We start from the raw sequence: 9,824 nt of genomic DNA on the forward strand, positions 1-9,824 counted from the left end.
TGCTCACAGGTGCTTTGATTTGTGCTCGCTGAGGTGGGGCACGCCACACCTTCCATGGAACATGGCCTGTGTGGGGATGAATCTCATGATGGGTGCCAAGCTTATTAACTAGCATGTTAATATCTGTGCACTGCATGGAGGTTCAGCCCGAGTGAGGCAGCCTGGCCCTTCACACGTGAGTCAAGCCCTCGATAGTCCAGCCCTCCAGGTCTGGAATATCAGGTGCAGGTTCATCTTGTGTAAAGGTGGCTGTCTCCCAATTTTAGAGTAAGTGACTACCCTAACCACAGAGACCTTTGGTTTTCTAGAGCTTAGAGTCCTGCGGTCATTCACGCCCCAACTCAGGGTCCTGTGGTCATTCCCACCTGAGGCAGGTGCCAGGTGAGGTGGCTGCACACCATGCTGAACCAGGCTTCAGGGCATCATCAGGTGGAGAGGAAGCTGAGGAAGAAGAGGATGGCATGCCTGGTGCTGGAAAACTAGCATCATCAGGATAGTGAGATGGAGACCAGCAGACAGGTCTCCTGCCCAAGTGGCATGGGCCACTTCTGGTCTCCAGGACCTAGGGCCAGCTCTGCCAGGACACAAGATGCTGGACCCCAGAGCTTAGTGCCTGAGCACACTTGCCTCCATAAAGTGGGGAAGTGGTTTGTGAGGACCCATCTCCACACACGTGGAGTGGAGAGAACTTATCTTTATGGACCTACAGGGAAATTGATGCTACCAGCACACCTGTGGGCCTATGTGATAACGTGAGGAAGCCTGTGGTGATTTTCATGTGACCCCAGCTCCAATTCCGACAAAATAAAACATTTTGAGATCCATAATGAGCATCTATTTCCAACACAGCCTCTCCAAGAAATGTACCTCGTTGATGACATGTGTGATTCTCAAGCATTTTTAATTCAAACATCATTATGAAACTCAATCAAAGGACATCACACATTTTTGATGAAGGCCTTATTTCCATGTGGATCTTGTTTTTCCCCTTCATTTTTTTCTGTCATCATGATGGGAATAAGTGTGGTTTCCAGAAGGACATTATTTAGGAGTTTGGCAGAGTTGATTCTTTGAAGGACTGAGGATAATTGTTCAGAAAGACACCACAGAGTTGGAATGGACATGAAGGAGGATTCTAGAAGACACAAATCATGCTCCTCTTATGAACACAGATATTCCTGAATATTACATGTGTGAGGCCAGATATGAGAGTTCAAATGCAGCAAGTTGCTACTTTGAACATACTGAGATTGTCACAATCCCTGCACTTTGATGTGGCAGACATCATCAGCGCTGGCAAGAATAAGACACTGCTTGGCGCCCTTTTCACATAGCTCGGCTCTTGGGTCACCTTAATATTCAAAGCCCACTCTACTTTTATGTTAAAACTGCTGCTATTTTAACATGTCCTTGGTTGGAAATCAAAGAGAAAATGTTTCCCCATGTTCTCACTGATTTTAAGCCAAAGATCAGACTCCTTGAAGACAAATTTTCTGGAACTTCCCCATGGTGTGTGTTGTACTGGGGAATCAGATGAAGTTAGGCCTGCTGCATTAGTCTGTTTTCACACTGCTGTTAAAGACATACCTGAGACTGGGTAATTCATAAAGAAAAAGAGATTTAATGGACTTACAGTTCCACGTGGCTGGGGAGGCCTCACAATCACGGTGGAAGGTGAGGAAAGAACCAATGCACGTCTTACATGGTGGCAGGCAAAGAGAATGAGAGCCAAATGAAAGGGGTTTCCCCTTGTAAAACCATCAGATCTCATGAGATTTATTCACTACCACGAGAACAGTATGGGAGAAGCTGTCCCCGTAATTTGATTATCTCCCACTAGGTCCCTCCCACAACATGTAGGAATTATGGGAGCTACAATTCAAGATGAGATTTGAGTGGGGACACAGCCAAATTATATCAATCTGCCTTGACCCCAGTGCAGGGTCTTCACTCACTTGTTCATGTACCATTTGTCCATGAGCACCTCCCTCATGCCAGACACTGATGTGGTCCCTGGTAGCACCATGGTGACCATGACAATCAAATTCCTGCCTTCAGGATAGCCACATACAATGGAGGGGTTAGACAACGCACAAGGCAACTAATAAACATACCACTTCAAGTTGTGATAAAATGCTATAAAGGTACTAAACAAGGTGGCTTGATGGAGGGAGACTAGAATGGAAGTGACGGAGCTGCCTGTGACAGTGAGGACAGGGAAGGCTCCTCTAGGTTAAGGCGTGGGGTGCTGTTCTGTAAGGAGGAAAGATCCAAAACAGCCAGAACAGGAGAAGGAGCGCCAGGCACAGGACACTCCAGGGCACAGCCCGCAGGCAGGAATGGGCTTGACTTGTTTCAGAAACAGAGATGGACGTGGGTGGCCAGCATGTGTGAGTGTTTACTAAGTGGCCGCATGGCAACAAGACCATAGAAGGCAGGTTTGGAAGCAACAGATTCTAAATTCTGATTCCAAATTGGCTGAAGAATAAGGACGGTCTTTGGAGATGTTTCGGTTTATAGCTCTTTTCCAACCACCTCTCCTGGCAGGAGGTAAGCTGCTCCCCTGTGCCCCAACTCATATCAACGAAGGATCGAAGCCTCTGTGTCCAGTCAGGATTCTGCTAAGACTTTCCAAGCACAGGCGCGATGGTGCCAGGACAGAATTGGAGCTTTTGTAGAGCAGGCACGTGACATCCGCGCTTCTACATAAAAAAAATGCCTGATGGCATCTGGAGTTGTCCAACATTGCCCTGAAAATTCTATGGATTAAGATAATCCTGGTGCTTACTATTGTCCTCTGTGCAGTTGCAATTCTGACCTTTGTTATAGTAGCCAAAAGCTTTATTTATAACAGCAAAAGCAGATTTTACTTATGTCAGTCAATGCTTTAATTTTCCACCAGGATGGTAACTAAACTCTGCTTTTAGAACAAACTACGTCTTCTTCTGTCTGTTGAGCAGTTTAGCTTCAATCTTGCAGGAAACCAAGCCCAATCAGAAGGAGTTGTGGACAGTTTCGTGAAGGTGGTTCTAAATATGGGATTTGCTGGGTTTAAAGGAAGCAAAGTGAAATGAAAGGCTGATACAATGATTTATGAATATAAAATTTAAAATCCCACATGTATAGAAGAGATTTAAAAGAGGTTCACATATTTGCAAAAGCAAGTGCTTATTAGGCCTGTGATAATATACATTTTTTTTATCATTTTAGACAAGATATGGTCTTGTGATCATGTTTGAAAAATGGTCCTTTTCAAAGCAATAAACTAAAATATTTACAGGTTGTTTTCTACTTTTATTTATTTTCTTAAAAGAAGGTGTCTCACTGTGTTGCCCAGGCTAACCTTGAACTCCTGGGCTTAAGGGATCCTCCAGTCTCAGCCCCCAGAGTCTCAGGGATTTTAGGCATGAGTTACTGCACCCAGCCCCCTTACGGATTTTATGGAAAAAAAAAATCTACCTTTGAAGGGATTTTTTTTTTTTTTTTTTTTTTTGAGACAGAGTCTCGTTCAGTCACCCAGGCTGGAGTGCAGTGGTGCGATCTCAGCTCACTGCAACCTCCACTTCCTGGGTTCAAGCAATTCTCTGCCTCAACCTCCAGAGTAGCTGGGATTACAGGCACCCCTCACCATGCCTAGCTAATTTTTGTGTTTTTAGTAGAGACAGGGTTTCACCATCATGGCTAGGCTGCTCTTGAACTTCTGACCTCGGGATCCACCTGCCTCGGCCTCCCAAAGTGCTGGAATTACAGGTGTGAGCCACCGCACCCAGGCTGAAGGGATTTTTAAACCTTGCAGAAACCTGTCATCACAATTTATTTGCAATGTTTTGCTTCTGCAGAAGCTTTTGCTGACCTGACCCACTTTGATATTTAGAGTTCAACTCAGTGCTTCAACTCGGTGACCACACAGCCCACAGTCACTATATGTTGTCTCTAAACTCTTAAGCATCTATTTCTCAGGTACAGACCCATCTTAGACCCTTCACCCATGTTTTTATTATTGAATGTGTGGTGATCAATCCTTTCAAAGCCAGTTCTATCTGCCATGTACAACGGAAGCTTCCAAATGGGTTTTGGCCGTGGTGAGAAGCCCTTACTGAACATTTCTCTGAATGGAATAATTGAATAGGCATAATTACAAGGCTCTGTGCCGTGTGAAATTGTAAATAGCACTGACAATGTAATTTGCATTCATTTATGATACAGTAACTCATTACAGCTCCAATTTTCATCCCCTTCATTAACAAGCTCATCTGTTTCTCTGATGGAAGCCCCTTTTGTGTTAGATACAGCTGTTTGCCCAGAGAGATGCCCACGGTGTGGACTGGCACTGAGAAGTGGGCTTGGCGTTGCTGACAGCAGGATGCATGGCAGAGTGGTGTCCCCCGGAGCATGTGTACACCCCAGCCAAAGAAATGTGTGTGTGAAGTCTGGGCTGTTTAGCTTTTTAAAAAAATATGTACATTTTGCTTGTTCGGATTGCAGGGAATTATTATATTAAATAAGTAATGGAAACAGACCTTGCCACCAATAAAATAATAATGAGGAGGAGGAGAAGAGACATGTCATCAATTCATAGAATAATATTAATAATAATGGGGAGTAGGAGACACAGACAAGGACCATATTCCTTGTGAACTCATCCATGGATCAATCTCATGTAGTTACTCAGAATCCTCCACTTGTCATTACTTCACCATTTCAAATCATGGGTCCCATGGTTTGCTCATCTTTATTTTTTTATTTTTATTTTATTTTATGTTATCTTTTTAGAGATAAGGTCTCGTTATGTTGCCCAGGCTGGAGTGCAGTGGTGCAGCCATAGCTTACTGCAGCCTTGAACTCTTGAGCTCAAGCAATCCTCCTGCCCCAGCCTCCTAAGTTGCTGGGACTACAGGCTGGCACCTCCACACTTGGATACTTTTTTTGGTTTTATTTTTTGTAAGAGACAAGGTCTTGATATGTTGCCTAGGTTGATCTTGTATGCTGGCCTCAAGTGATCCTCCTGCCTGAGCCACCCAAAGTGATGGGATTACAGGTGTTAGCCATGGTGCCTGGGCTCATCTTTATTAAAGACATCATTTCTGCTTTATCCTCCCCAGCAGCAGCTCCAGCTTATTCTCCCTGGACCAGGAAAATAGGAAGTTTTTCCCTATCAGAAGTGTTGGGATCGACTGCCTCTTTTTCTTTTTTTTTTGCCTTAAACTCAAACTTTTTTAAAAATTAAATTAAATTTAAGTTCCAGGATATATGTGCAGGACGTGCAGGTTTGTTACACAGGTGAAAGTGTGCCATGGTGGTTTGCTGCACCTATCAGCCCAACCCCAAGGTATTAAGCCCCATATGCATTAGCTATTTATCTGGATGCTCTCTCTCTCCCTGCCCCCACAACAGGCCCCGATGTGTATTGTTCCTCTCTTTGTGCTCATGTGTTCTCATTGTTCAGCTCCCACTTATAACTGAGAACATGTAGTGTTTGGTTTTCTGTTCCCATGTTAGTTTGCTGAGGATAATGGCTTCCAGCTCCATCCATATCCCTGCAAAGGACATGATCTCGTTCATTTTTGTGGCTGCATAGTATTCCATGGTGTATATGTACCACATTTTATTTATCCAGTTTATCATTGCTGGGGATTCGAGTTGATTCTGTGTCTTTGCTATTGTGAATATTGCTACAATGAACATAGGCTTGCATGTATCTTTATAGCAGAATGATTTATATTCCTTTGGGTATATACCCAGTAATGGGATTGCTGGGTCAAATGGTATTGCTGGTTCTAGGTCTTTGGGGAATTGCCACACTGTCTTCCACAACGGTTGAACTAATTTACATTCCCACCAACAGTGTAAAAGCGTTCCTATTTCTCCACAGACTCACCAGCATCCAACTGCCTTTATGTTCATTCACCCTTGCAGGTGGGGGAGGGACGTGTATTGAGGGGAGGGCAGGATGATGACAGACATTTGCCCATATTCCCCCATTGGGTAGGGTTAATATCTGTATGTTGGGGTCACAAGTGGCTTCTGTTGGCAGACTTCTGCTCTCGGTGCTTTTCCAGAAAAGAGACAGCTCGGTCTGCCATATGAGTGGACCCACAGGTCGAGTTTTTGTGTGAAGTATCAGGAAGACAATTTTTACCTCAGTTCCACTCATGGTTCTTCAATTCTGCTGAGGCAGCAATAAAGGTATTGTTTTTGATACAAATTTAACTTTGTTTTTACTGTCCGTTGGTTCCAGTCTTAAATAGGGTGCATTTGGGTTGGTCTCCACTCTCAGAAAACCCAGCTATGAACAGTAGGTTTGCATTAGGCAGGCGGCTAAAGAACTTGTGAGATTATTCCTATGGTGTATGCCTTCACTGAGGGGTTCTGGGTCCTGCTAGGGGGCAGAAACTGGGTCTTATTTTTGTATCCAGAACATGTAACATGTAAAGAGCTGGGTTCAAACTTTTGTTTTTTAGGAAATATACTAGATCAGAATAGGTTTATTTGCAAGACACCACAAACAGCAATTGCTTATATGACAATGCAAGGTAATTTCACCCTAACATAAAAGCCCTAATGTGGGCAGTCAGGGCTTCAAGGGGATCTGTCTCACGGGGTCTTCAGGAACCCAGGCCCCTTCCAATGTGATTCTCTCCCATGCACTGTCTCCATTCCCAAGGTCACCTCAAGGTCCACGGTGGCCGTATCAGATCCAGTCATGATGACAGCATGACAGTCTATGGGAAGGGAGAGTGAACAACATAAAGTGACTGTAAGGTGTGGCATGTTTCATCTATGTCTGGAAGTTATCACTGACTAGATTTCCCTTTGGGTAGACATGGACACCTGAGAGTCTGGGAAGTGTTATTATTGGCAGTCATGTGCCAGGCTAAAAACGTGAAATTTTATTACTGTGGGAGAACATATGCTTTTTGTCCCAGAAGATTCAGTTGCCTGTGGAAGGTGAAGAATGTAAAATTCCCTGTAACTATAATTGTAGGGCCAGATAAGTTGGTCTACAGGGAATGTGTATGGGGAGTGATGGAATGATGTCACAAGTAACTGTGGTTGGAAACCACCTGTTAGGTCAGACATGAAAAGGTCAGTGGCCTGGGATGTTTCAGTCTCAGGAGTGTTAACAGCCCTGAACTTCATTTCCATTCTCTCAAATAATGAGTGATGATATCTAGAAGTGGGAATATAACATATTATCTGTTTAATCTACAGGGCTGTTATAAAAATCAAGTGAGATAACATGCAAAGGTAAAAGGGTGCCTTTTAAAATTTTGCCTGTTGTACTGGATTGAATAGTGTCCTTCCAAAATTTATATTCACCTGAAACCCCAGAAGGTGACCTTATTTGGCAATAGGGCCTTTGCACAAAGACGTAATTAGTGCAGTAGAGTTCATGATGAATTATGGTAGGATCTAAATCCCATAACTGATATCCTTATACAAAGACCATGTGAGAACACACACATAGGGAAGAAGGCTATGTGGGATGGAGGCAGCAATTGGAGTGATGTGGCCACAAGCCGAGGAACACCTGTGGCCAGCAGAAGCTGGAAGAGGGGAGGGAGTATCCTTCCCTAGAGCCTCAAAAAGGAGCACAGCCCTGTTGACTCCTGGATTTCAGACTTCTGTCTTTTAGAACAGTGAGAATAAATTCCTGGTGTTTTAAGCCACGCAGTTTGTAGTATTTTGTTATGGCAACCACAGGAGGCTAACACATCTGCCACCATAACAGTCCGTGCTCCATGGCTCTTTTGTAAGGATTAAATGAACATCTAAGTGGTGAACACAGTGGCTGACACAGGGTCAGCACTTCTGGAACATCTTTAAGGGAGCTCTGTAGAATGCTCCATCTATGGATTACACCAAGCTTGTCCAACCCATAGCCTATGGGTGCATGCAGCCCAGGATAGCCCAATACAAACTCGTAAACTTTCTTGAAACATTGTACGGTTTATTTGTGATTTTTCTTTAGCTTATCAGGTATCATTAGTGTTAGTGTACTTTATGTGTGGCCCAAGACAATTCTTCTTCTTCCGGTGTGGCCTAGGAAGCCACAAGATTAGACATCCCTGGATTAAAACTTCCATTGTGAAAATATAATACTGGGAGATAGGTGCTGTATTAGTCCATTTTCATCTGCTATAAAGAAATACCTGAGACTGGATAATTTACAAAGGAAAGAGGTTTAATTAACTCACAGTTCAGCATGGCTGGGGAGGCCTCAGGAAACTTACAATCATGGTGGAAGGGGAAGCAAACATGTCCTTCTTTACAAGGCAGCAGGAGACAGAAGTGCAAAATGAAGGGGGAAGAACCCCTTATAAAACCATCAGATCTCATGAGAACTCACTCACTGTCACGAGAACAGCATGGGGGGAACCACCGCCATGATCCAATCACTTCCCATGAGGCCCCTACCCCAACACGTGGGGATTACAATTTGGATTACAATTTAAGATGAGATGTGGGTGGGGACACCGAGCCAGACCATATCAGGTGATGTCCCAGAGAAAGAGAGAATATGTTTGCTCGGTGGTGTCAGCTATAAGCAAACAAATCTGATTCAGTCATTTACATCAAGTAATTCAGTGTGTGAGCAAAGATGCTAAGACCACGGGATGGGTGACTTCAAATTTCCCTGGCTCAGTGTCTTGATATAAACTGTAAATTAAAAATAGAGAATCTTGGCCGGGCATGGTGGCTTACACCTGTAATCCCAGCACTTTGGGAGGATCCCTTGAGCCCAGGAAATTGAGGCTGCAGTCAGCTATGATTGTGCCACTGCATTCCAGCCTGAGCAACAGGCAAGACCCTGTCTCTAAAATAAAATGAAGTAAAATAAAATAGGAAATACAGTTTTGTAAGTTTCAGATGCTCACTGTTATGGGTAGAAGGTGGAAATTCCTGATGACTTAATCTAAGCACCTAAATCCAACTACTTCTGAATCTCCTAAGTAGGCATTCAAATCAGCAAATCCCCTTCGTAACTTCAAAATAGTCATTGTCTTTCTTTTCGCACTAAAGTTTAAGATCTATGTGGGGAAAGGTTTTGTCTTTTTTATCAAGGTATCCTCAGCATTTACAGAAATGCCTACTACATGGTAGACACTCTAATAATATTAAATGAACGAATAGCAAGTATAAGAAGCCCAATTCCATCTGGCTTTAATGAGGAAATGTTGAAGAATGTGAGTGCACTTAACATACTTTTGAGTAGATGTAACATTGGGGGCAACTGTAGGAGACACTGGAAGATGTAACTACTGATACATGATGCATAACTGCTTAATATGTCAGATGGTGTAGCATTAATTCCAGATAAATAGAGCTGAAATAAACTACTGCACTGTAGTCACTTGTGGTCTATCTGCATGCATGCTTTGTGATTTCATTTGTTCAGTAAGAAGCTTAGCTAACTGTATATTCCTAAGCCGGCATGTTCCTTTGGGTTTTGATTTCTTGTTTCCCCTACATAAGCCAATTTGAGTTGGGTTAAGCATAAAAAGAGAAGTTTTGACTTACCTTAATAAAGTTCTGTACATTCATGAACCCAAGGAAATTGAGAAATCCATTTTGACTTTAATTTAGCTTTTCTTCAAAAAGCAAAATGTTGGCATTTCTTTGGCTCCCTTCATTCTTCGGATGTCTTTTCTTTCTTGCCTTTCTCCAGTGTCCTATCTAATGATATGGTTTGGCTTTGTCCCCACCCAAATCTCATCTTGAATTGCAGCACCCACAATTCTCATGTGTTGTAGGAGGGATCTGGTGGGAGATAATTGAATCGTGGGGGCAGTTTCCCCATATTGTTCTCATTGTAATGAATA

The 9,824-nt window shown here is 43.3% G+C and overlaps 1 long non-coding RNA gene across 1 annotated transcript; it reads right to left on the reverse strand.

The window, feature by feature from the left end:
- Window positions 1-875: 875 nt before the first annotated feature.
- LOC129460115 (uncharacterized) lies at window positions 876-2,372 on the reverse strand. The gene is made up of 2 exons (XR_008650164.2): window positions 2,115-2,372; window positions 876-1,135 (listed from the first exon to the last, which is right to left on the reverse strand). It is a non-coding gene; the product is annotated as an uncharacterized lncRNA (long non-coding RNA).
- Between the last annotated feature and the right edge of the window lie 7,452 nt (window positions 2,373-9,824).

This window comes from Symphalangus syndactylus, chromosome 13, assembly GCF_028878055.3.
Source record: "Symphalangus syndactylus isolate Jambi chromosome 13, NHGRI_mSymSyn1-v2.1_pri, whole genome shotgun sequence".
In the NCBI taxonomy this organism is placed as follows: Eukaryota; Metazoa; Chordata; class Mammalia; order Primates; family Hylobatidae; genus Symphalangus; species Symphalangus syndactylus.